This window comes from Schistocerca nitens, chromosome 6 (assembly GCF_023898315.1).
Source record: "Schistocerca nitens isolate TAMUIC-IGC-003100 chromosome 6, iqSchNite1.1, whole genome shotgun sequence".
NCBI lineage: Eukaryota > Metazoa > Arthropoda > Insecta > Orthoptera > Acrididae > Schistocerca > Schistocerca nitens.
This window is the reverse complement of record NC_064619.1, coordinates 739,942,601-739,965,044: the sequence shown is the minus strand read 5'-3', so window position 1 is coordinate 739,965,044 and position 22,444 is coordinate 739,942,601.

Genomic DNA, 22,444 nt, shown 5'->3' with positions numbered 1-22,444 from the left:
GCACATTTACCAGGAACTGTGTGAACTATTAATTGGGATTCCAATGGTTAATAGTGGAAAAAGCCCTACTTGATTCTTCACTTAGTAGTAACATGAGAAACCATTTCCATTCCTGCGCTACGTAAGACTAGTACCACGTGATAAAGTCAAAATTGGTCGTGAGATATACAGAAAAATACGATACATTGCAGTTACCATATAACGAGGATGTTGCGTTCTTCACAGAAGGCTACAACACACAGAAATGTCGATGTACAGTAATGCACATACCGTCCTTGAAGGCATACGGATGACGATGCGTCCGAACTGCTAACTGTCCCTGGAATTACATCAACATGCGGCAATATTCGCGTAACAAGGTGCAGATGGAGCACTGCAGCAATCGCCCATGCGTGGCTTCACCGATAGCCACCGAAACAAATGGAGTGTGATCTGCCAACAGCGAAACTTTCATCGACGGAATCCAGTGAGCCCTGAACCTGTGTATCAGACAGACTCCGTCAGGTAACACCTGCCCACACTCCTAGGAGGGTGACGACTGATACAGCCACGATATCTACAAAATGCTGGGATCGTGGAGGCCCGCAGCAAAGGTGTTGTACTGTGCCAACAGAAGTCGCTGCAGCCAGCAGGAACGCTGTCCTGGCATCAGTCAGCCGCCGCCACACACCGTCAGGATATACTGTCTCAGCAGCAGACACAGTGTGCGGGCACAGCTGCACCTGGTGTGAAGGCATCGTGGGTCGGCCCAGGGCAACGCCCACCACGTGCACCTGTAGCTGCTGCAGCTCGATATATTGATCAGGAGTTTTGCTGTAATTTGTCCGTCTTGCTGTGGAGACACACACCTTCGATGGTCAATACAATCCTTTACCTGCAGATTTAAGTCACAATACCTGGGTGGAAGAATGCCTATGACATCCTAAGAGACCAAATCAGTACACTCCCAATACCCAATGAAGTGCCACGGAAGCAACCCAGTAATAGTACTGATGTACATAAGCATTGCAGTACGTGCTAACAGTCCTCTTTATGGGACAAACCACAATTTTAAATGCATGACTCGTTGGCAATTTCCCGCGAGCTACGCAACCACTCGTAACATACCATAATCATTCTCATCAATCTCCGTGCGGCTTCAGACAATATCCAACAGAAAACTGGAGCGGTCTCTCGAGACTCCTTCCAGGTGCATTTTCAGCTACTGTTTTTCCGGTGATGCCTCTCCAATGGGAACGTCAAAGTGAGTTTTACCTTCAACGAAATATACAGTCGCGTCACAAAACTAGTCAGACAAGCATACTGTACAAAGAACTCGTCATCTCCGTGAGATATAGCGCTAATACCGTACAACATCGCCTCCAGCTATGGTAAAGGGGGGGAAGAGAGTCTGCAAGTTTCTCCAGATATGCCGAACCAGGTGAAGCCACACCTTGATGATCAGATCCCGCAGAGGTGCAAAGTTGTAAAATTGTTGATTGTTACATTTCGCCGTCTGTTCCAAGTAGACGTAGGCATTCTCTGTGCGGTTTTAGAGCCAACGATTTTTCTGGTCAGTCAACAGGCGATGGGACGCTTGTGTGTTTATCAAAGCAGCAACATGTGGCTGAAGCGCTGTGACAGAGCTAGTTGTTATCCTGAAAGACGGGAGAATCCAGAGCGCGTTCATTCTCAAGATACTGAAGAAAAAGCAGCACTTGTTAACTGAGACTATTGAAATAAAAAAGTCTGATTCGAGTTAATGGTAACCTCAATGAGTGATCCTAATACGCCGCATGAAGGACACCCCCAGAAACGTGTCATAACCGCTTCTGGTCTACACTGCACCCTCCACACACTGCGCTGCGGGTTGAGTGACACACTGTGCCGTCGGTGCACTGGGCTCCAGCCGTCGATTCAAACAGGGGAACTTCGCGGCGTTTCACACCACACTACCAGCCTCAAGTCAGCTACTGTCAGTTTTACTGCTGCTTCGCCCATTGATGACCGGTAGGTTTATGTGTCGGTGAGAGCAATAAATGTCCATTCGCAGTATTCCCTAGAAACCTGATAGAATTGCACCTGCATTGCATGACAGTGGCAGTTCCTGTTGGGTTTCATACCTTCCGTCATCTACAAGGTGTGGCACTGGTCTCGGGTTCCTGTCAATTAGAATCTGCGTCGTTAACACTAGCCAACAAAACTTTACTTTATTTTCTGTAACTCTAAGGCGCTGCAGTCATGGACTGTGCGGCTGATCCCGGCGGAGGTTCGAGTCCTCCCTCGGGCATGGGTGTGTGTGTTTGTTCTTAGGATCATTTAGGTTAAGTAGTGTGTAAGCTTAGGGACTGATGACCTTAGCAGTTAAGTCCCATAAGATTTCACACACATTTGTTTTTTTCTGTAACTAGCATGTTGATATGTTTATGGATGTTCTGATGACGAAAGTGTTAATGAAAATGCAAAATTAGCTCTCGTTTTGAAATTATGATAACATTCGTTTATTGTCCATACAGTGATCAGCCATAACACTATGACCACGTACCTAGTACCTGGTATGTCCACCTCTGGCACGGATAACAGCAGCGACACATCATGGCATGAAAACAGTGAGGACTTTGCAGGTCGCTGGAGGCAGTTGGTAATGCATCTGCGCACGAGTCTCCTAATTCCCGTAAATTAAGACTAGGGCGTGATGAACTCTGGCATCACGGTCAACCACACCAAGATGTGTTCTATCAGGTTCAGATCTGGCGAGTTTGGGACCAGCGCGTCACACAGAACTAGCCAGTGTGTTCCTCGAACCACTACATCCCACTCCTGGCCTTGTCACATGGAGCATCATCTTGTTGAGAAACTCCACTGCCATCTGGAAGTACGATCGTCACGAAGCGCCGTACGCGCTCTGCGACTGGTGTACGACACTGCTTGGACGTCATGGCGTCTTGCAAGGGTTTCGCTGACCCGTGGATGGCCACGTTAATGTTCCCTAGAGCATAATGGAGCCTCTGCAGTACAGGTGTCAAGAAGCTGTTCCCCTGGAGGATGACGGATTATCGCCCTCCCACCGGCACGGTGAAGACCTTTTCGGGGTTCACCAGACCATGCAACTCTCTGGCATTGCGCCAACGTCCAATGCCGATGGTCACGTGCCCACTTCAGTAATAGTGGCCAACGTCACGGTGCTAACATTGGCACATGCATTGGTCGTCAGATACGGAGGCCCATCATTAGAAGTGTTCGGTGCACTTTGGATTCAGACGCACTTGTATTCCGCCCAGCATCAAAGTCTGATGTTAGTTCCGCCGCAGTTCGCCGCCTGTTCTTTTTTACCGTTCTGCCCAGCCTACACCACCTGACATCTGTAATGAGAGGTGGTCGCCTAACCCTACGACGCCTCGATATGGTTTCACCTTGGTTTCGCCACGTGTTGAAGACATTCACCACGGTACTCCTCGAACAGCAGACAAGTCGTGTAGTTTCCGAAATACTTGTGCCGAGCCTCTCGGCCATCACAAGCTGCCCTCGGTCAAACTCAGATAGATCGCTCATCTTCCCCACTCAACATACGGACAGCACGCTGACTGATACTGTCTGCAACAACGCTACTATGTCTAACTAGCATTCATTCCTCGCCCATCGCTTGACCGGTTTTATATCTATAGAAGATCGGTGGTCATAATGTTCTGCCTGATCAGTGTATAACCTTATGCATGTATTTAGCTTAGTGTTATCTCTTTCCCTGACGTTTGTAATTTTCTGTCGGTGATTCCCTGATTATGCTCCAGCCGTAATAATCTATCATTGATGGACCCCGCTTTCGCTGGTAACCCATTTCCATGTCCGAAATTTGCTGGTGGAAGCGTTCTCCATGCTCATCGCTTAGAGCTCGACAGTTGTCAGGAAATAAGTCCACGTCGGAAACTAGGAAATGTGACTTAAAGGACATGTTGCACCTCGATCTATCGTAGCAGTGCAAAACAATTGCGAAAAGATAATTATATTTTGCAGCTCTCTTATTTCCCAGAAAGTTTATTGACAGTTCAACACAAACATCCCAAGCTAATTTTCATCGTCTGTCAGAGTGGTGTCGAAACGCTCGTCTCTGTACAGTTTGCTTATCTGGAGACCCACGACAATCCACTCTTTTATTTTAAGACGTGCAAATTCCTCAAGCAAGTAAAGAAATGTTCCCCAGTTTTGTCCACCGTATTAACGAATTTTTTCGTTAAGCCTAATTTTATATGAAGAGCAGGGAGAAGTATGTTCTTGGACTAGATCGTGGTTCAAGTGATTCAAGTCATTGACCCTCAGGTCAGTCTTTCTATCGATAATGAAACAGGAGCGGCTATTCCAGAGGCGTAGGAAGCAACAGAATTTGGTGTACACGTATTGCAGCCCAAATAGTCAAATAGTATGCCTATGACGTTCAGATTCCAGGAAATCTGCCACTTAAACATGCCATAGTTCAATAGTAATAACAACTGTTTCATGTTATCACATGTTTCTTTCATGTAGGATGACGTCCAGTTGCAATCGATGATAACATGTTGCTGCCATGCAGTATCACACGCTTGAGGCTTGTTTTGGAAGATTCGAAGAACAACCTCTACTGATCATTTTGTAGTCAACGCCCGTAGCTGCCATTAGTACATCACTACAAAATACCGAGTTCTTTTCATTTCCGAAAAATGGAAGGAATGTCATATGGCAGTTATGAAACGCAGTCACATTTATTGTCTTATCAGGACAAATCCACTTTTGTAGTCTTGACACCAACACTAGCTCATTAAGTTCACACTGAGTTATTTTGTGAATCTCTGTGTACTCATCGTTACATACAAAATTAGGATCTTTCGAAGAATTGAGTTCTGAAGGCGGTGGTGCAGCACCAGCTGCATTAGCGCCGTCATCACTGTGACAGTCAGGTGGGACAGCAGCAGGCAGTCTGCCTCTGTGAGGCGCTGCTCCCGTATCTGAGGACACGCCAAGGAAGACTAAAGCCCATGGAAGATCTTTTGCCATTGAACCACGAATGAAGACTGCAGACCAGAGGCGTCGACTTATAACAAATATTAAGGGGGCGGGGGGGGGGGGGGCATACTGGGGGTCTTGCCCCGGGAAATTTTCTAAATTTTAGATGAAAAATAGTGAATTTTTTAAGTTTTTTAAGCATTTTAGAGTCATATGATCAACATTAGAACCCCAAGAACTGGACACTCGATATCTCGACACTCATGGAAACTCAACAAGCCTGACACATTTTTTGGCTTTGAAAAAAATAACGAAACATAAACACGCATGGTATTTTCGTAAAAGCTAATTTAATTTACAGTAATAGTCATGATAAACTATTGGAGTGGAGACACACGATACGCAACAAGCACGTGGAGCCCAGAGCTTGTCCTGGTCCCCAGTTTCACAACCACAGTCAGTCCCAGGTAGGTTTCGGAATAACGCTGGTCGTAGACAGGGTGATGAGGTTCCCGGCAACAATAGCTGTCTTCTGTTTGCTTGCTGGAACAACGTGCTACTGAAGTGCAGTTAGTGCATGTGGTCATTGTAATTCCTGTGAGTCAATATGCGTCGCAAATGAATAAACAGCGCTGACAATTTCTGCTACATTTGCGGGCAGGCTGCATTCAAATCGCATAGAGGCCAATAACGCATCACGTCTAAACAAGACGGTTCCTTTCCGCCATGCTGTCAATTCTCCACGAAGATTCATTTCACCTCGCTCATTCAGTGCAACCGAGTGGCGCACACACACACACACACACACACACACACACACACATCATTGAAGCGATGTATGTCATCGGCGGACCGTCACACGACCGGCTGCTCTCATCCTGCGCCATCCGCGGCACTCCAAAGCGAGCAGTGTGCTGTTTGTAAGCGGGTAACCATTACTGTGTCTCGTCGGCTTCTTATATTCATTCTTAGTTCGTTCAATGGGCAACAGAGCGAAATCGCATCAAACCCACGCTGGAAGTGAAGGAACTAGGCAGCCTGCACCAAATTGCCTACTACTTTCTGCAGGTATTGACCGAGACACTTTTCACATGCCGGCCGAAGTGGCCGTGCGGTTAAAGGCGCTGCAGTCTGGAACCGCAAGACCGCTACGGTCGCAGGTTCGAATCCTGCCTCGGGCATGGATGTTTGTGATGTCCTTAGGTTAGTTAGGTTTAACTAGTTCTAAGTTCTAGGGGACTAATGACCTCAGCAGTTGAGTCCCATAGTGCTCAGAGCCATTTTTGAACTTTTCACATGATAGCTGATTTGTGGGGCACTATTTTGGTCTCCAGGACGGTCATAACATGCCGGCTTAGAATGTGTTAGAAAAATCTACAGCATATGGACGTGAACGGTATACAATGATAAGCCAAAACGTTATGACCACCGGCCGAATAGCCAGTATGTTCACCTTTTACACGGATAACAGCAGCGATGCGTCTTGTCATGGAAGTGCTGGCACCACGCCAGCACACTCAGGTTTCCGTACTCCCACAAATACCGGGGAGGACGCGATGAGCTCTGACGCCGTGTTCAGTCACGCCCAAAATGCCATCGACCTGTTTCATACGTGGCGAGTTTGGCGCCAGCACATCAATTGCAACTCACCACCGTGTTCCTCGTACCACTACATCACATTCCTGGCCTTGGGACACGGAGCATTATCTTGTTCAAAAATGCCACAGCTGCTGGGAAACACCGCCGTCTTGAAGGGGCGTACGTGCCCCGCTACCAGGGTACGACACTCCTCGGCCGCCGTGGTGCCTTTCACAAGCTCCTCTGCACCCACGGGTGCCCACAGAGCACAACACAGCCGCCACCAGCTTGCCTACATGCCGCTGTACAGGTGCCAAGGAGCAGTTCCCCTGGAAGGGCATGATGAAGAGGGTATTGGGATTTATTAGACACGTGAGGCAATACTGACCTTACGACTTATCTTAGAAGAAAGACTGAGGAAAGGCAAACGTACGTTTCTAACATTTGTTGGCTTAGAGGAAGCTTTTGACAATGTTGACTGGAATACTCTCTTTCAAATTCTGAAGGTGGCAGGGGTAAAATACAGCGAGCGAAAGGCTATTTACAAGTTGTACAGAAACCAGATGGCGGTTATAAGAGTCGAGGGGCATGAAAGGGAAGCAGCGATTGGGAAGGTAGTGAGACAGGGTTGTAGCCTCTCCCCGATGCTATTCAATCTGTATATTGAGCAAGCAGTAAAGGAAACAAAAGAAAAATTCGGAGTAGGTATTAAAATCCATGGAGAAGAAATAAAATCTTTGAGGTTCGCCGATGACATTGTAATTCTGTCAGAGACAGCAAAAGACTTGGAAGAGCAGTTGAACGGAATGGACAGTGTCTTGAAAGGAGGATATAGGATGAACATCAACAAAAGCAAAACGAGGATAATGGAATGTAGTCGAATTAAGTCGGGTGATGCTGAGGGAATTAGATTAGGAAATTAGACACTTAAAGTAGTAAAGGAGTTTTGCTATTTGGGGATCAAAATAACTGATGATGGTTGAAGTAGAGAGGATATAAAATGTAGACTGGCAATGGCAAGGAAAGCGTTTCTGAAGAAGAAAAATTTGTTAACATCGAGTATTGATTTAAATATCAGGAAGTCGTTTCTGAAAGTATTCGTATGGAGTGTAGCCATGTATGGAAGTGAAACGTGAACGATAAATAGCTTAGACAAGAAGAGAATAGACGCTTTTGAAATGTGGTGCTACAGAAGAATGCTGAAGATTAGGTGGGTAGATCACATAACTAATGAGGAGGTATTGAATATAATTGGAGAGAAGAGAATTTAGTGGCACATCTTGACAAGAAGAAGGGACCGGTTGGTAGGACATGTTCTGAGGCATCAAGGGATCACCAATTTAGTATTGGAGGGCAGCGTGGAGGGTAAAAATCGTAGAGGGAGACCAAGAGATGAATACACTAAGCAGATTCAGAAGAATGTAGGTTGCAGTAAGTACTGGGAGATGAAGAAGCTTGCACAGGATACGGTAGCATGGAGAGCTGCATCAGACCAGTCTCAGGACTGAAGACCACAACAACAACAACAACAACAGACAACGCAACGCTCTGTCAATGCGCCGACATCCAGTGGCGATGGTCACGTGCCCATTTCAGTTGTAGTTGCTGATGTTGCGGTGTTAAAATTGACAGATGCACGGTTCATTGGCTGTGGAGGCCATCGTTAGCAGTGTTCGGTGCACTGTGTGTCGGACACACTTCTACTCTCCCCCGCATTAAAGTCTTATGTTAGTTCCGCCACAGTACTCCAAAGTTCTGTTTTAGCAGTCTGCCCAGCCTACGACATCCAGCATCTGTAATGAGAAGTTGCCGCCCAATCCCACGACGTCTGGACTTGTCTTGACCTTGGGTTCGACACGTGTTGACGACACTCACCACAATCACCTCGAACACCAAGCAAGTCGTGCAGTTTCCGAAATGTTCATGCCGGACCATCACAGTCTCGGTCGAACTCACTGATAACTACATGCACCGAGTGTGTGTGTGACTAGCAGTCAGTCCTCACCAGATTAATATGCTGCTATCGCCTGGACGGGCTTATATCGATAGTAGGTCGGGCGTCATAATTTTCTGGCTGATCAGTGTAAATTTGCTGTTATACCCATCTGTCCGATAATCCTACTTGAAAAATAAAATCTTCTACGCCTTTTTCCAATCGGAATAGACTACGTTTTTGTTTGTGTTTCACCCATTTGCCTCCGCCTAAACCCTCAGAAGACTGTTACTTCAGCATTCCACCTACGGAACAAACGCTCTGACTATAAACCAGACATTAAACTCCGAGGACAAACCTTGTAGTACTGCAGCACACCGAAGTACTTCTGAATAACACTCGATGGGTTCCTAACTTTCCGACAACATCTCTCCAACGTGGCCGCAAAAGTGAAGACCAGTAATAATATCATTCAGAAGCTTGCTGGTACCTCCTGGGGTTGCAGTGCTCAAATCCTAAGATCAACTGCTTTCGCACTATCGTACTCTGTCGCTGAATACTGTTGTCCAACTTGGATGAACAGTGCTCACTGTAGCAAGACAGATGTGCAACTCAACCAGACAATGCGACTTATCACAGGCCGCTTACGTAGCACTCAAAATGCTTTTAAGTAACATGCAACCTCCAGCTCTACGAAGATCAGATGCTCTCCTGAAGATCTGGAGAAACATTCAGAAGAACCCCCAGCTACCAGTACACAGAGATTTATTAATAGCAGAACATCAGCGTCTGAAGTCAAGAAAACCACCTTGGCGAACTGCACGACATCCTGAAGCGTCCGACTTTAACATCAACGAAGTATGGAGAAGTCAATGGGAAGAATCGTCAGTGCTCAACGCTAACGGTCATCTGGTTGAAAAGCCTTCCATGCGAGTTCCAGTTTTCACACTCCCCAGACGCCAGTGGAGAACCATCAACCGCATCTGAACAGGACAAGGGAACTGCGGATATCTAAAACACAAATGGGGCTGGGCAACATCCCCAGATTGTAACTGTGGAGCTGCCCTGCAAACAATAAATCACATTGTTGGTGAAAGCCCGAAACGATCCTTCGGGGGATCAATAAATGACATCCACCATGCGTCACCTGAAGGGCTCAACTGGATCAACAGATTGGCCTTATAAATCTAAGAACTTGTGTAATGTGCACACAATTTAGTATAATACTCTAGACATTTGATTCTGTACCTGTATTTTGTTTGTCATTTCTTACACTGTATACTCTTAAAATTATGTATTTGATCCAAGCTCTGTATCATCATACGATAAATAGAAAATAAACCCATTTTATACACATTCTACCTTTCCTTTCCTACTGAGCGATTAGAAGCTTTCTTTATATTTACGATTATTTACCTCTTTATCCGAAATTACAGTGTTCATGCGGTGTAGTTCAGAGAAACTGAATTTCAACTATCTCAAGTAAACGCATATCAGATGACAATTTATGACTTAGTATGTGGAACTTTTCCGTGTCAGTCTCGGTTTCCTTCCAAGTATGATCAGTGAGCTATCTGATAGATGACTGTTGAAGGAATTACGAAAAACTATAGCTTCTTAGTGATTCTCAACACACAATCTGCTCTGTACATTTCACTAACGATAGCAAATTCAGACGTGCTTCGTATCGCTGTCGTGTAACACTCAATCATCTTAAGCAATCACGAATTACATCATTATGAATAACTTCAAATCACTGACCTGTGAACTATTGTGTGAGAGAACTATAATGCAATAATAATAAATGTATCTTGCGTAGAAATTATTTTTAAGTAATTAACTATGATTACTGAAATTTTTAAAATTGTGTTGAATACTTCCTAAATAAGTTTTAATAATGGTATATTTTGGCCTTTCCTACTGTTGCCGTCAATGGGTTTGTAGTCCATTTATGGAAATTGAATCTTTTAAAATGCATCTCCTGTTACAGAAGAACTGGTAGGAAGAACAAGGGATAGCGGCTCACTGTGCTGTGAGAAAAAGAATGCGTAATTGTCTCGTTAGTACAGTTGAGCTAATTAAAGCAACATTTTCGGTACACTGTACACTTTATAACGAAGTGAGGAAACAGACGCGAAAACCAGGGGCGCAACACTAGGAGCGACACTGAAAAGCGCGCGTCAAAAGCCGAATTTAATAAATGCGCCTCAACCCTGTAAAGGCACCACACTGCAAATGCTGTTACAACTACTGCTACACAGGGTAGCAGCATCTTTGTCTATGCCGACTTCGGATCACTTTGACCTTCAGCTGTCTGCTGAAGATCATAAAAGTGCCCGTCATCTACAGCCCATGCATGACGCTACAAGCCACAACCTCCTTATCAATGACGTCATCATCATCACTTGACAAGTTTAAGCTCATACCTTCTCCTCCCCCTTCTCATTTGCCGTACTCCTCCCACTATCCTTCCTCTCTCCTGCCCAATCAATCTCAGTGTTTAAATGAGACTGTCAATCACTTGAATTGCGTAAAACTGACAAGTTCGTAGATATGCAGTGTCTCCAACTAAATTACATAACATTCATTCAAAATTGGCTCACGTTGTAATATACTGCGCAAAACAGCGTTATGTTTAAAAAACATTTGCATGTAAATTGCGTACACACACGCACACACACACACACACACACCCTCACACACACACACACACACACACACACACACACACACACACACACTGTCTGAACGTCATCTCTATGATTTACACACCACAGTAAATTTCCTATCTCTTTCTCTTTCCACTTGCACCTCATCATCAAATTTCATCTTATACGTGTGTGCGCACAACATCCAAAACTATGTACGATATTTCCAAGTCTGTGTCGTAATCATCATCTCTGTGGTTCAAAAACAGCTCTATACAGGGCTATTACAAATGATTGAAGCGATTTCATAAATTCACTGAAGCTCCATTCATTGATATATGGTCACGACACACTACAGATACGTAGAAAAACTCATAAAGTTTTGTTCGGCTGAAGCCGCACTTCAGGTTTCCGCCGTCAGAGCGCTCGAGAGCGCAGTGAGACAAAATGGCGACAGGAGCCAAGAAAGCGTATGTCGTGCTTGAAATCCACTCACATCAGTCAGTCATAACAGTGCAACGACACTTCAGGACGAAGTTCAACAAAGATCCACCAACTGCTAACTCCATTCGGCGATGGTATGCGCAGTTTAAAGCTTCTGGATGCCTCTGTAAGGGGAAATCAACGGGGTCGGCCTGCAGTGAGCGAAGAAACGGTTGAACGCATGCGGGCAAGTTTCACGCATAGTGATGTGAAAGATTCAGTGTTTAAACCTCCTCTACCAAGAAACGTGCCAGAACTGCGAGCTCGCATCAACAATGCTGTCGAACTCATTGATGGGGACATGCTGCGCCGAGTGTGGGAGGAACTTGATTATCGGCTTGATGTCTGCCGAATCACTAAAGGGGCACGTATCGAACATTTGTGAATGCCTAAAAAAACTTTTTGAGTTTTTGTATGTGTGTGCAAAGCATTGTGAAAATATCTCAAATAATAAAGTTATTGTAGAGCTGTGAAATCACTTCAATCATTTGTAATAACCCTGTATTTCTAATTTCTTTCCACCTTTGTCTCATCATTAAATTTCATCTCATATACATGACCACACAGCATCCAAGAAATATTTCCACATCTGATTCATCATCATCATTACACTTGTATGATACTACAGTGTGAATGAAATGAGAAATGACACCACAGAAAACAAACTATAGATATCAATTTTGTTATAAAAATGTTAACACAATAAGCCAAAGTGAACTTTGACTTGCTGCATCAGCTGTGGAAATATACAAATTCAATATTCGACACTTTTCAGAATATCATCTATTGCAAACTGCACATTGTCACAATTTGAGTAAATATTAGAGGTATCTCCATTAGAGAGCCAAGTAGTGACTTATATATCTGCCTTAATAAAATCAAAATGCCACTAATTGCATTTTGCAGGCAAACTATATACAATATGAATAATGTATCCTTAACGTAACGGTGATGCCGACGTCTCTTTCTTTTATTGTTCGACAATAAGCTCCATTCCGCTCATTGGCGTCAGATGTGATATCTGTTAAATGATAAACATGCTGCCACTGTTCCAACTTCTTCACATTTAACTCTCCTGCTACTGGTTATCATTCGTCCCCAAACTTTTTCCATCACGGTGCAGGAAAAGAGGGATGCCCGTGTTCCTAAAATTAAGCACATCATGCGCTGTCTTTAATCCTCTAAACTTTCTCTAAACTCTTCTTGAAGACGTGTGATCCAAGTAGAATGACTGGACATATACTATTCAGTGCTGTCTTGAGTGGTACGGCCAGCTGACTCAATACTGTGTTCGTGGCGATTTTCGATTAACTATTTTGCAGAGGTTATATCCAGCTCATAGTTAAGCGTTGTCACTTTAGAATGAAATCACCACAAGCAGCCATGCTACTTCGAGCCCCATCCAAAATCCGAAATGCAATTTCCTGTTCTTCGTGTGTAATACTTGACAGTCAAAGAATATGTCATACATGGTTGCAGTAAAAAGAAATCACAGCAATGAGTATGCTTTCTTGTATTTCAAAAGTAAAAATAAGCATAGTATATAGATTCTTTTAATAGTATGTAGTGCAAATCATACTTACATTTTCTACATTTCTTTTTTGCTTCCGACCTCTTTTTTTCGCAGCTGCAGATATACAAGTTGTATAGGTCAAACACTATCTTAATAAGATACTGTCTTAATAATTTTACAATAAGATAAAGTCTCGGTAAATACCGTTTTAATAGGTGTTTCATTACAGTTGCAAAGGCGGTATTTAAACCACGCAGCTTACATTTCGTGCGCAAAAATAAGTGATGTACGATAATGATGATGACAGCATATCTGATGGTTCAACAGTACTGGTTATCAGCATTCAGTTATGTGAACGTTGTCCGCGATACTTTAATTCCAAGGAAAAGTAAGGTGCACATTTAAGGGGATACGGAATCGGATTTTGGGTTAAAAAATCGAATTTTTTTTTATTGGCGTATTATATTCTGCCATGTTTCCTCTTTAAAATGACGTATCATACATAGCTCTACTACAATTATAACTATTTTATTTTTATATATTTGTGAGATCGGGTATTGCGCTTTAGTTATACACGTCTCTCGTGGCTGACCATGAACTTTTTGGCAGTACCTTTAAAGTGACATGAATTCAAATATCCCGGTTTCCAGCGACTATTTATACACTAGTTGCCCGAAAATGTTTCTCTCTGGTTTCCTCAAGTTACTCTTTGACTTTGTGGCGGGACTGTTTTGTAAACAGTGTGATATAAGAAAGTAGTTGTTGTTGAGTTATTTCGTATTTAGTGCTTCATTTTTCGCAGTGAAAATGCCTAGAGCTAAAGCAAAAGTATTTAAAAAGCGTGTGAACTGGCAAAAGAAAAGAAATAATGATTCATTAGCAAAGCAAAGCAGTTCATCATCATCACTGTTGGAAAATGTGAATCCACTTATTACTGATTTGCCGAACGAACTTACACCAAATGAAAACAGTGCTTCTCATAAAAAACTAAGAGATCTGGAAGAGAAATATAATTTACTTGATAGAGGGAATGAAGTTTTTGAACTCATTGATACGAATATATTGTGTGAAGCTCTTGAAAACAGTTTGTGCTGCAAAAAATGTCATGGAAACGTTTCTCTGAAAGTAGAATCCCATGTTGGCCTGGCTGCCCAGTTTAATTTAATATGCAGTGTTTGTAAATACAGCTGTAAGTTTCCAAGTTCGGTTTCAGTAACTGTAAATAATGGATACAAGAAAACTGAACTTTATAGTGTAAATATTAGGTTAGTTTATGGATTGCGAGCAATTGGTAAGGGCAAAGCAGCTGGTGATATGCTATGTGGTGTTCTAAATCTTCCAAGTGCACCTTCAAAGTTTGAAGCTTACAATTATGTACTAGGATCTGCAGTTGAAGATGTAGCACAGAAGTCAATGCAGGTTGCTGTGGAAGAAGCAGTGGAAGAAAATGACGGCAGTCGTGACCTCACAGTGGCGTTTGATGGCACGTGGCAGAAAAGGGGCCACACCTCCAACAATGGTGTTGTAACAGCAACTAGTGTTGATACTGGCAAGGTTATTGATGTTGCAATAATGTCTAAATACTGTAGGTGCACAGGCAGGCTGAAAAATGAACACAGTGATGACTGTATTGCTAATTATTATGGTAGTAGTGGTGGCATGGAGGTTGCTGGGGTGAAGAAAATTTTTCATCGCTCTTCACAGTGGTATAATGTTCGCTATGTCAAATATCTGGGAGATGGTGACTCTAAAGCATTCAAAGAAGTTTTGGAAAGCAAACCATATGGGAACAGTGTAAATATAAGCAAACTTGAATGTATAGGACATGTGCAGAAGAGAATGGGTGCCAGGCTGAGAAGGTTAAAATCAGTTATGAAAGGGAAAAAACTAGATGATGGGAAAACCTTGGATGGCAGAGGAAGATTGACTGATTCCATAATAGACCACATTCAGAACTGCTATGGCCTTGCAATCAGGCAAAACACAGGCAATCTTGAAGAAATGAGGAGAGCTATATGGGCTTTATATTTCCACACCGCATCCACGGATGAGCATCCACAACATGGTTTGTGCCCCAAAGGTGAAAACAGCTGGTGTAAATACAATAGGGGACTAACAACAGGAGAGAAATACATTCACCACCACAGTCTACCATCAGCCATCATGGCAGAAATAAAGCCCATTTTCAGAGATCTGGCTGACAGAAGTCTTCTGATGAAATGTCTTCACGGAAAAACGCAGAACCCCAACGAGTGCTTGAATAGTGTGATATGGCATCGTCTCCCAAAAACAGTGTTTGTCGGAATTAATACACTACATTTTGGTGTGTATGATGCTGTGGCAACCTTCAATCTTGGAAATATAACTAAATGCCAGGTCCTTCAAAAGTTGGGTATGTGTGTTGGTTCCCGTACGGTACGTGCTATGTTCTTTTTAGATCAGCACATACTAAGGCATGCTGATAATATAATCAAGACATTAGTGAAAAAAGCAAGACATGTGCAGAGGGGTGCCAAAAGAAGACTTGAAGATGATTATGAAGACTGTGAAGGGGGTATTAGCTACGGATCAGGAATGTTTTAATCTTCTTTCTCCGTTTCCCGTAAGTTTACTTTTTACTTCATCTAGGAACATTATCTCAGGTACTGGTAAACCTAGAAGTCTGAAATTTTTATGACGTAGTGACATAGGTCCCTATTACATACTGAAACAACTATTTTTTAATTACTTGATTTACAAAAGACTTAGGGGTGATAGTCTAGTAAAAAGCGATGGAAAAAATTTACTTAAAAATAAATGTACAATATCTCTGTAAGAAAATACTTTGACAATAAACTGTTGTTTCAGTATTGTTGTAACATACGAATGCACATACAGTAAAATTTTTACCTCTCTGTCTCCAGTAGTTTGTGAGAAAATGTTCCCTATAGTAGGCATATATTAACATTGCGGGGATAGGTGATTCCGTATCCCCTTAACTGATTTCGCGCATTTTAAACCGGTCAACAGTGTCGTTCCTAGCTCTATAAGAATGAGTTTGTAAAATTTATCAAGTTTAGCAACAAAAGTAAAAAAAAAATCAGTAGCCACTTGAAGTCGTATTAGTGACTCTGGTTTGTATTCCGATTAGGTACATTTACATACGCCATTCAGCACTGCCTGCTGCTATAAACAGTGTAGCTATAATGAAGGATATTCCAAGATTAAACTGCACTTGCGTAGCGACGGCATGGAATGTATCACTGAATAGCTATATACAACCGCTCAGAGTGTGAATGACTTTTTATTGCAAAATTATAAAGTGGAAATCAGCCCTGAAGAAGAATTAGTAATTTGTTCATCTACATCTACATGATTAGTCTGCTATTCACAATTAAGTGCCTGGCAGAGGGTTCAATGAACCACCTTCAAGCTGTCTCTCTACCGTTCCACTCTCGAACGGCGCGCGGGAAAAACAAGCACTTAACTTTTTCTGTGCGAGCCCCGATTTCTCTTATTTAATCGTGATGATCATTTCTCCCTATGTAGGTGGGTGCCAACAGAACGTTTTCGCAATCGGAGGAGAAAACTGGTAATTGAAATTTCGTGAGAAGATCCCGTCGCAACGAAAAACGCCTTTGTTTTAATGACTGCCACTCCAATTCACGTATCATGTCTGTGACGCTATCTCCCCTATTTCTCGACAATGTAAAACGAGCCGCCCTTTTTTTGGACTTTTTCGATGTCATCCGTCAGTCCCACCTGATGCGGATCTCACACCGCACAGCAATACTGCAGAATAGGGCGGACAAGCGTGGTGTAAGCAGTCTCTTTAGTAGATCTCTTGCACATTCTAAGTGTTCTGCCAATGAATCGCAGTCGTTGGTTTGCTCTACCCACAACATTATCTATATGATCTTTCCAATTTAGGTTATTTGTAATTATAATCCATAAGTATTTAGTTAAATTTACAGCCTTCAGATTTGTGTGACTTATCGTGTGATCGAAATTTAGCGGATATCTTTTATTGCTCATGTGAATAACTTCACACGTTTCTTCATTCAGGGTCAATTGCCACTTTTCGCACCATACAGATATCTTATCTAAATCATTTTGCAATTCGTTCTGGTCATCTGATGACTTAACAAGACAATAAATGCTGAATCATCTGCAAATAATCTAAGAGGGATTCTCAAATTGTCTCCTATGTCGTTAATATAGACCAGAAACAGAGGGCCTATAACACTTCCTTGGGTAACGCCGGATATTACTTCTGTTTTACTCGATGACTTTCTGTCTATTACTACGAACTGCGACAGGAAATCACGAATCCAGTCGCACAACTGAGGTGATATTCCATAGGCACGCTGTTTGGTTAGAAGACTCTTGTGAGGAACGGTGTCGAAAGCCTTCTGGAAATCTAAAAATATGGAATCAATTTGACATCCCCTGTCGATAGCACTCGTTACTTCATGAGTATAAAGAGCTAGTTGTGTTTCGCAAGAACGATATTTTCTTCGAGCTACTTCATAATGTTCGAATACAGTATATGTTCCAAAATCCTGCTGCAAATCGACGTTAATAACATGGGCCTGTAATTCTGAGGATTACTACTACTTCCCTTTTTGGGTATTGGTGTGACTTGAGCAATTTTCCAGTCTTTAGGTTCGGATCTTTCTGTGAGTGAGTTGTTTTATATAATTGCTAAATATGGAACTATTGCATCAGCATACTCTGAGAGGAGCCTGACTGGTATACAGTCTGGACCGGAGGTCTTGTCTTTATTAAGTGATTTAAGCTGTTTTGCTACACCGAGTATATCTACTTCTATGTTTCTCATCTTGACAGTTGTTCTTGACTGGAATTCAGGAATATTTACGTCGTATTCTTTGGTGAAGAAGTTTCGGAAAACCGTGTTTAATACCTTTGCTTTAGTGCCACTTTCGTCAGTGACTTCACCGTTGTTATCGCGCAGTGAAGGTATTGATTGCGTCGTGCCCCTGGTGTGATTTATATATGACCAGAATCTCTTTGGGTTTTCTGCCAGACTCCGAGACAGTTTCATTGTGGAAATTGTTAAAAGCATCTCCCATTGAAGCGCGGGCTGTATTTCAAACTTCTGCAAAACTTTGCCAGTCTTGGGGATTTTGCGTTCTTTTAAATGTGGCATGCTTCTTTCGTTGCTTCTGCAACAGCGATCTGACCTGTTTTGTGTACCATGGGGAATCAGTACCATCACTCATTAATTTATGTTGTATACAGGGTGTTACAAAAGGTTACGGCCAAACTTTCAGGCAGTATTCCTCACACACAAATAAAGAAAAGATGTTATGTGGACATGTGTCTGGAAACGCTTAATTTCCATGTTAGAGCTCATTTTAGTTTCGTCAGTATGTACTGTACTTCCTCGATTCACCGCCAGTTCGCCCAATTGAAGGAAGGTAATGTTGACTTCGGTGCTTGTGTTGACATGCGACTCATTGCTCTACAGTACTAGCATCAAGCACATCAGTACGTAGCATCAACAGGTTAGTGTTCATCACGAACGTGGTTTGCAGTCAGTGCAATGTTTACAAATGCGGAGTTGGCAGATGCCCATTTGATGTATGGATTAGCACGGGGCAATAGCCGTGGCGCGGTACGTTTGTATCGAGACAGATTTCCAGAACGAAGGTGTCCCGACAGGAGGACGTTCGAAGCAATTGATCGGCGTCTTAGGGAGCACGGAACATTCCAGCCTATGACTCGCGACTGGGGAAGACCTAGAACGACGAGGCCACGTGCAATGGATGAGGCAATTCTTCGTGCAGTTGACGATAACCCTAATGTCAGCGTCAGAGAAGTTGCTGCTGTACAAGGTAACGTTCACCACGTCACTGTATGGAGAGTGCTACGGGAGAAACAGTTGTTTCCGTACCATGTACAGCGTGTGCAGTCTCTATCAGCAGCTGATTGGCCTCCACGGGCACACTTCTGCGAATGGTTCAACCAACAATGTGTCAATCCTCATTTCAGTGCAAATGTTCTCTTTACGGATGAGGCTTCATTCCAACGTGATCAAACTGCAAATTTTCACAATCAACATGTGTGGGCTGACGAGAATCCCCACGCAATTGTGCAATCACGTCATCAACACAGATTCTCTGTGAACGTTTGGGCAGGCATTGTTGATGATGTCTTGATTGGGCCCCATGTTCTTCCACCTACGCTCAATGGAACACGTTATCATGATTTCATACGGGATACTCTACCTGTGCTGCTAGAACATGTGCCTTTACAAGTACGACACAACATGTGGTTCATGCACGATGGAGCTCCTGCACATTTCAGTCGAAGTGTTCGTACGCTTCTCGACAACAGATTCAGTGACCGATGGATTGGTAGAGGCGGAGCAATTCCATGGCCTCCACGCTCTCCTGACCTCAACCCTCTTGAATTTCATTTATAGGGGCATTTGAAAGCTATTGTCTACGCAACCCCCGTACCAAATGTAGAGACTCTTCGTGCTCGTATTGTGGACGGCTGTGATACAATACGCCATTCGCCAGGGCTGCATCAGCGCATCAGGGATTCCATGCAGTGGAGGGTGGATGCATGTATCCTCGCTAACGGAGGACATTTTGAACATTTCCTGTAACAAAGTGTTTGAAGTCACGCTGGTACGTTCTGTTGCTGTGTGTTTCCATTCCATGATTAATGTGATTTGAAGAGAAGTAATGAAATGAACTCTAACATGGAAAGTAAGCGTTTCCGGGCACATGTCCACATAACATATTTTCTTTCTTTGTGTGCGAGGAATGTTTCCTGAAAGTTTGGCCATACCTTTTTGTAACACCTTGTATATCTCTCAACTGCCGTCGACACTATCTCTTTGAAATCTTTCCACATCTTTTATACGCTTGCGTAATCAGATCGGAAGCAGTGGAGACTGTCTCTTAAAAAGGCGTTAAGAGCATTTTTATCAGCTTTTTAAAATAGATGTACTTTGTATATGTATATATATATATATATATATATATATCTATATATGTATTTGTCATGATACTCGCTATTTGTCCAGGATTATTTATTGCTAAGAGGTCAAGTAGGCTTTCGCAACCATTTACGCTTCGATTGGGCTCATGAACTAATTGTTCAAAGTGGTCTGAAATATTTTCCAGGAAATGTTTTAGGAAGGCAACAGTAAACAAATAGACCATTGCCATTTTACCAATGCATATCAAAGTGCAGAACATGCAAGTTGCAGTGTGAACCACAGACATCATTTTACAGTCCCTGTGATATTTCAGGATCTGGCCAGTTACGATGGACATTTCTTGATCACAAATATCTGAATACGCACGTCAGATAGTGACAAAGAAGGTAAATTAAATGCAGTTGTATTTGTCTTCTGCCATCTAATATGGAAAAACATAATTTTGTACGAAAATTATTACAATAGTGCACCTATAGAGATACTGTAATATAAATTTCCGATACACTAATTTGCAAAATTTTCTTAGGTTCTCGGTCGAAAAGTGTGCTTCATACCAGAAATCAGATGAGCTCAAAAAATGAGATTATGTTTATCTGATGATCCAGAGTTTAATCTAGTTCATTACAAGAGAGAATTTCCCTATCAGTATGTAACTCATTAATCGTTTTACTGGAAAGTCACTTACCATCACGTGAAAAGCTTAAAGGTTTATTAACATGTGAAACGACGCCAGAAACGAAGCATCAGAGAGTTAGCAATGTGTAGAACGTATTCATGTGTAAAACTCGTGGAGAGTAATCAGATTTTTAATTAAAACTTGACAAGCTACTGCTTGCTGACATGTTCGGAAGCTTTCATTAGCTTTGCCTTAAGACATATGAGTTGGACAGCACACATTACATTACTTTATCTGGCTTGGATTGAGCTACTCTGCTAAAAATTACTGAAGCGGAATTGCAGTTCATTATGAAGAGTCTCTAGAAGCGGTATTGTCAATCGTTCTTCGAGACATGCAGTTGCCAGCAACAGAATAGTGTTCAATTATGATGACCAGATTGACGAATCTTACATCATATATCTTGATGTAAATAGCGACCCTAAAGCTGAGCAATGTTTCAGTACGTTCGGGCGCCCTTTTCTATTTGGCTGTCCCCATAGAGTGTTGAAACTCTTGGTGAAAAACAATCCAGAGAAAAGGGTACATTTTAGAAGTTGATGTCTACTCTCCTGACGGTATTCATAATATTTATTTAGATTTGCTCTATTGTCTGAAAAAATGTTGTCACCATATGATAGTAAGAAATCAAATAAATTATCCAACCATTTGGCTATATTATAAGTATGAAAGAAATTATTTTTTATGTGTTATGATAAGAAGAACCATGTTAACCATTATAGGAATGTGAAACAAGGTTTACAACACAAATTGGTTTGAGAAAAGATTCATCAGATCATACAACTCAGGCGAGCTCCTTGGATGGAGCTATACAATGAAATTATCTTAGAAAGATGCATGAATGCAAGCAATGATTTTGCAAAGAACTTTCTTAAACTGATGAGTAAAAGTATGCAAAATGTGAGAAAGGTGTGAGGCATAACACTAGAGACAATTTAGGAAGGCAGATTTGGGCAGTTGCATTAAATACGAAAACAAATATTCAAACAAGTGTTACTTTAAAGAACAGTTAGCCACCACTGAAATGAACACGCTTAATTTAGTTTTTGATAAACCCAATGCAGTAGCGTGTACAACTCTTTACATTGAATGTCAACGCCATGGCCTTCTCTAAGTTCAGCATTTAACACTCATTGTCCGCAGCTCGTGGTCGTGCGGTAGCGTTCTCGCTTCCCGCGCCCGGGTTCGATTCCCGGCGGGGTCAGGGATTTTATCTGCCTCGTGATGACTGGATGTTGTGTGATGTCCTTAGGTTAGTTAGGTTTAAGTAGTTCTAAGTTCTAGGGGACTGATGACCATAGATGTTAAGCCCCATAGTGCTCAGAGCCATTTGAGCCATTTTTTTAACACTCATCAAATAATGTCAGTGTATTTCCTACTAGTTGTGCTATTTAATCTAGCTTCTGGAGCAGTGTACTGCCTATGTGCGTTACTCATACATAATATTTCGGCATATGATCTCTGTTGTTTTGCCAAGTACTTTTGAGGGATCGATGCTTTCAGTAATATTAGCTCTACTAAACCAGGTACCCACTCTAACCTTCTGCCTCCAGTGTGGATGGTGTCCTTCGTTAACGGTATACGTAGTTTTCCCAGCAAAAATACCTTTGATCTCGACTGATCGCATATGTAGTACCTAACTCGCTAACACTTTGACAGTTGATGAAATCAGAGATAGAATACTCTTCTTCTTCGTCATTATTCC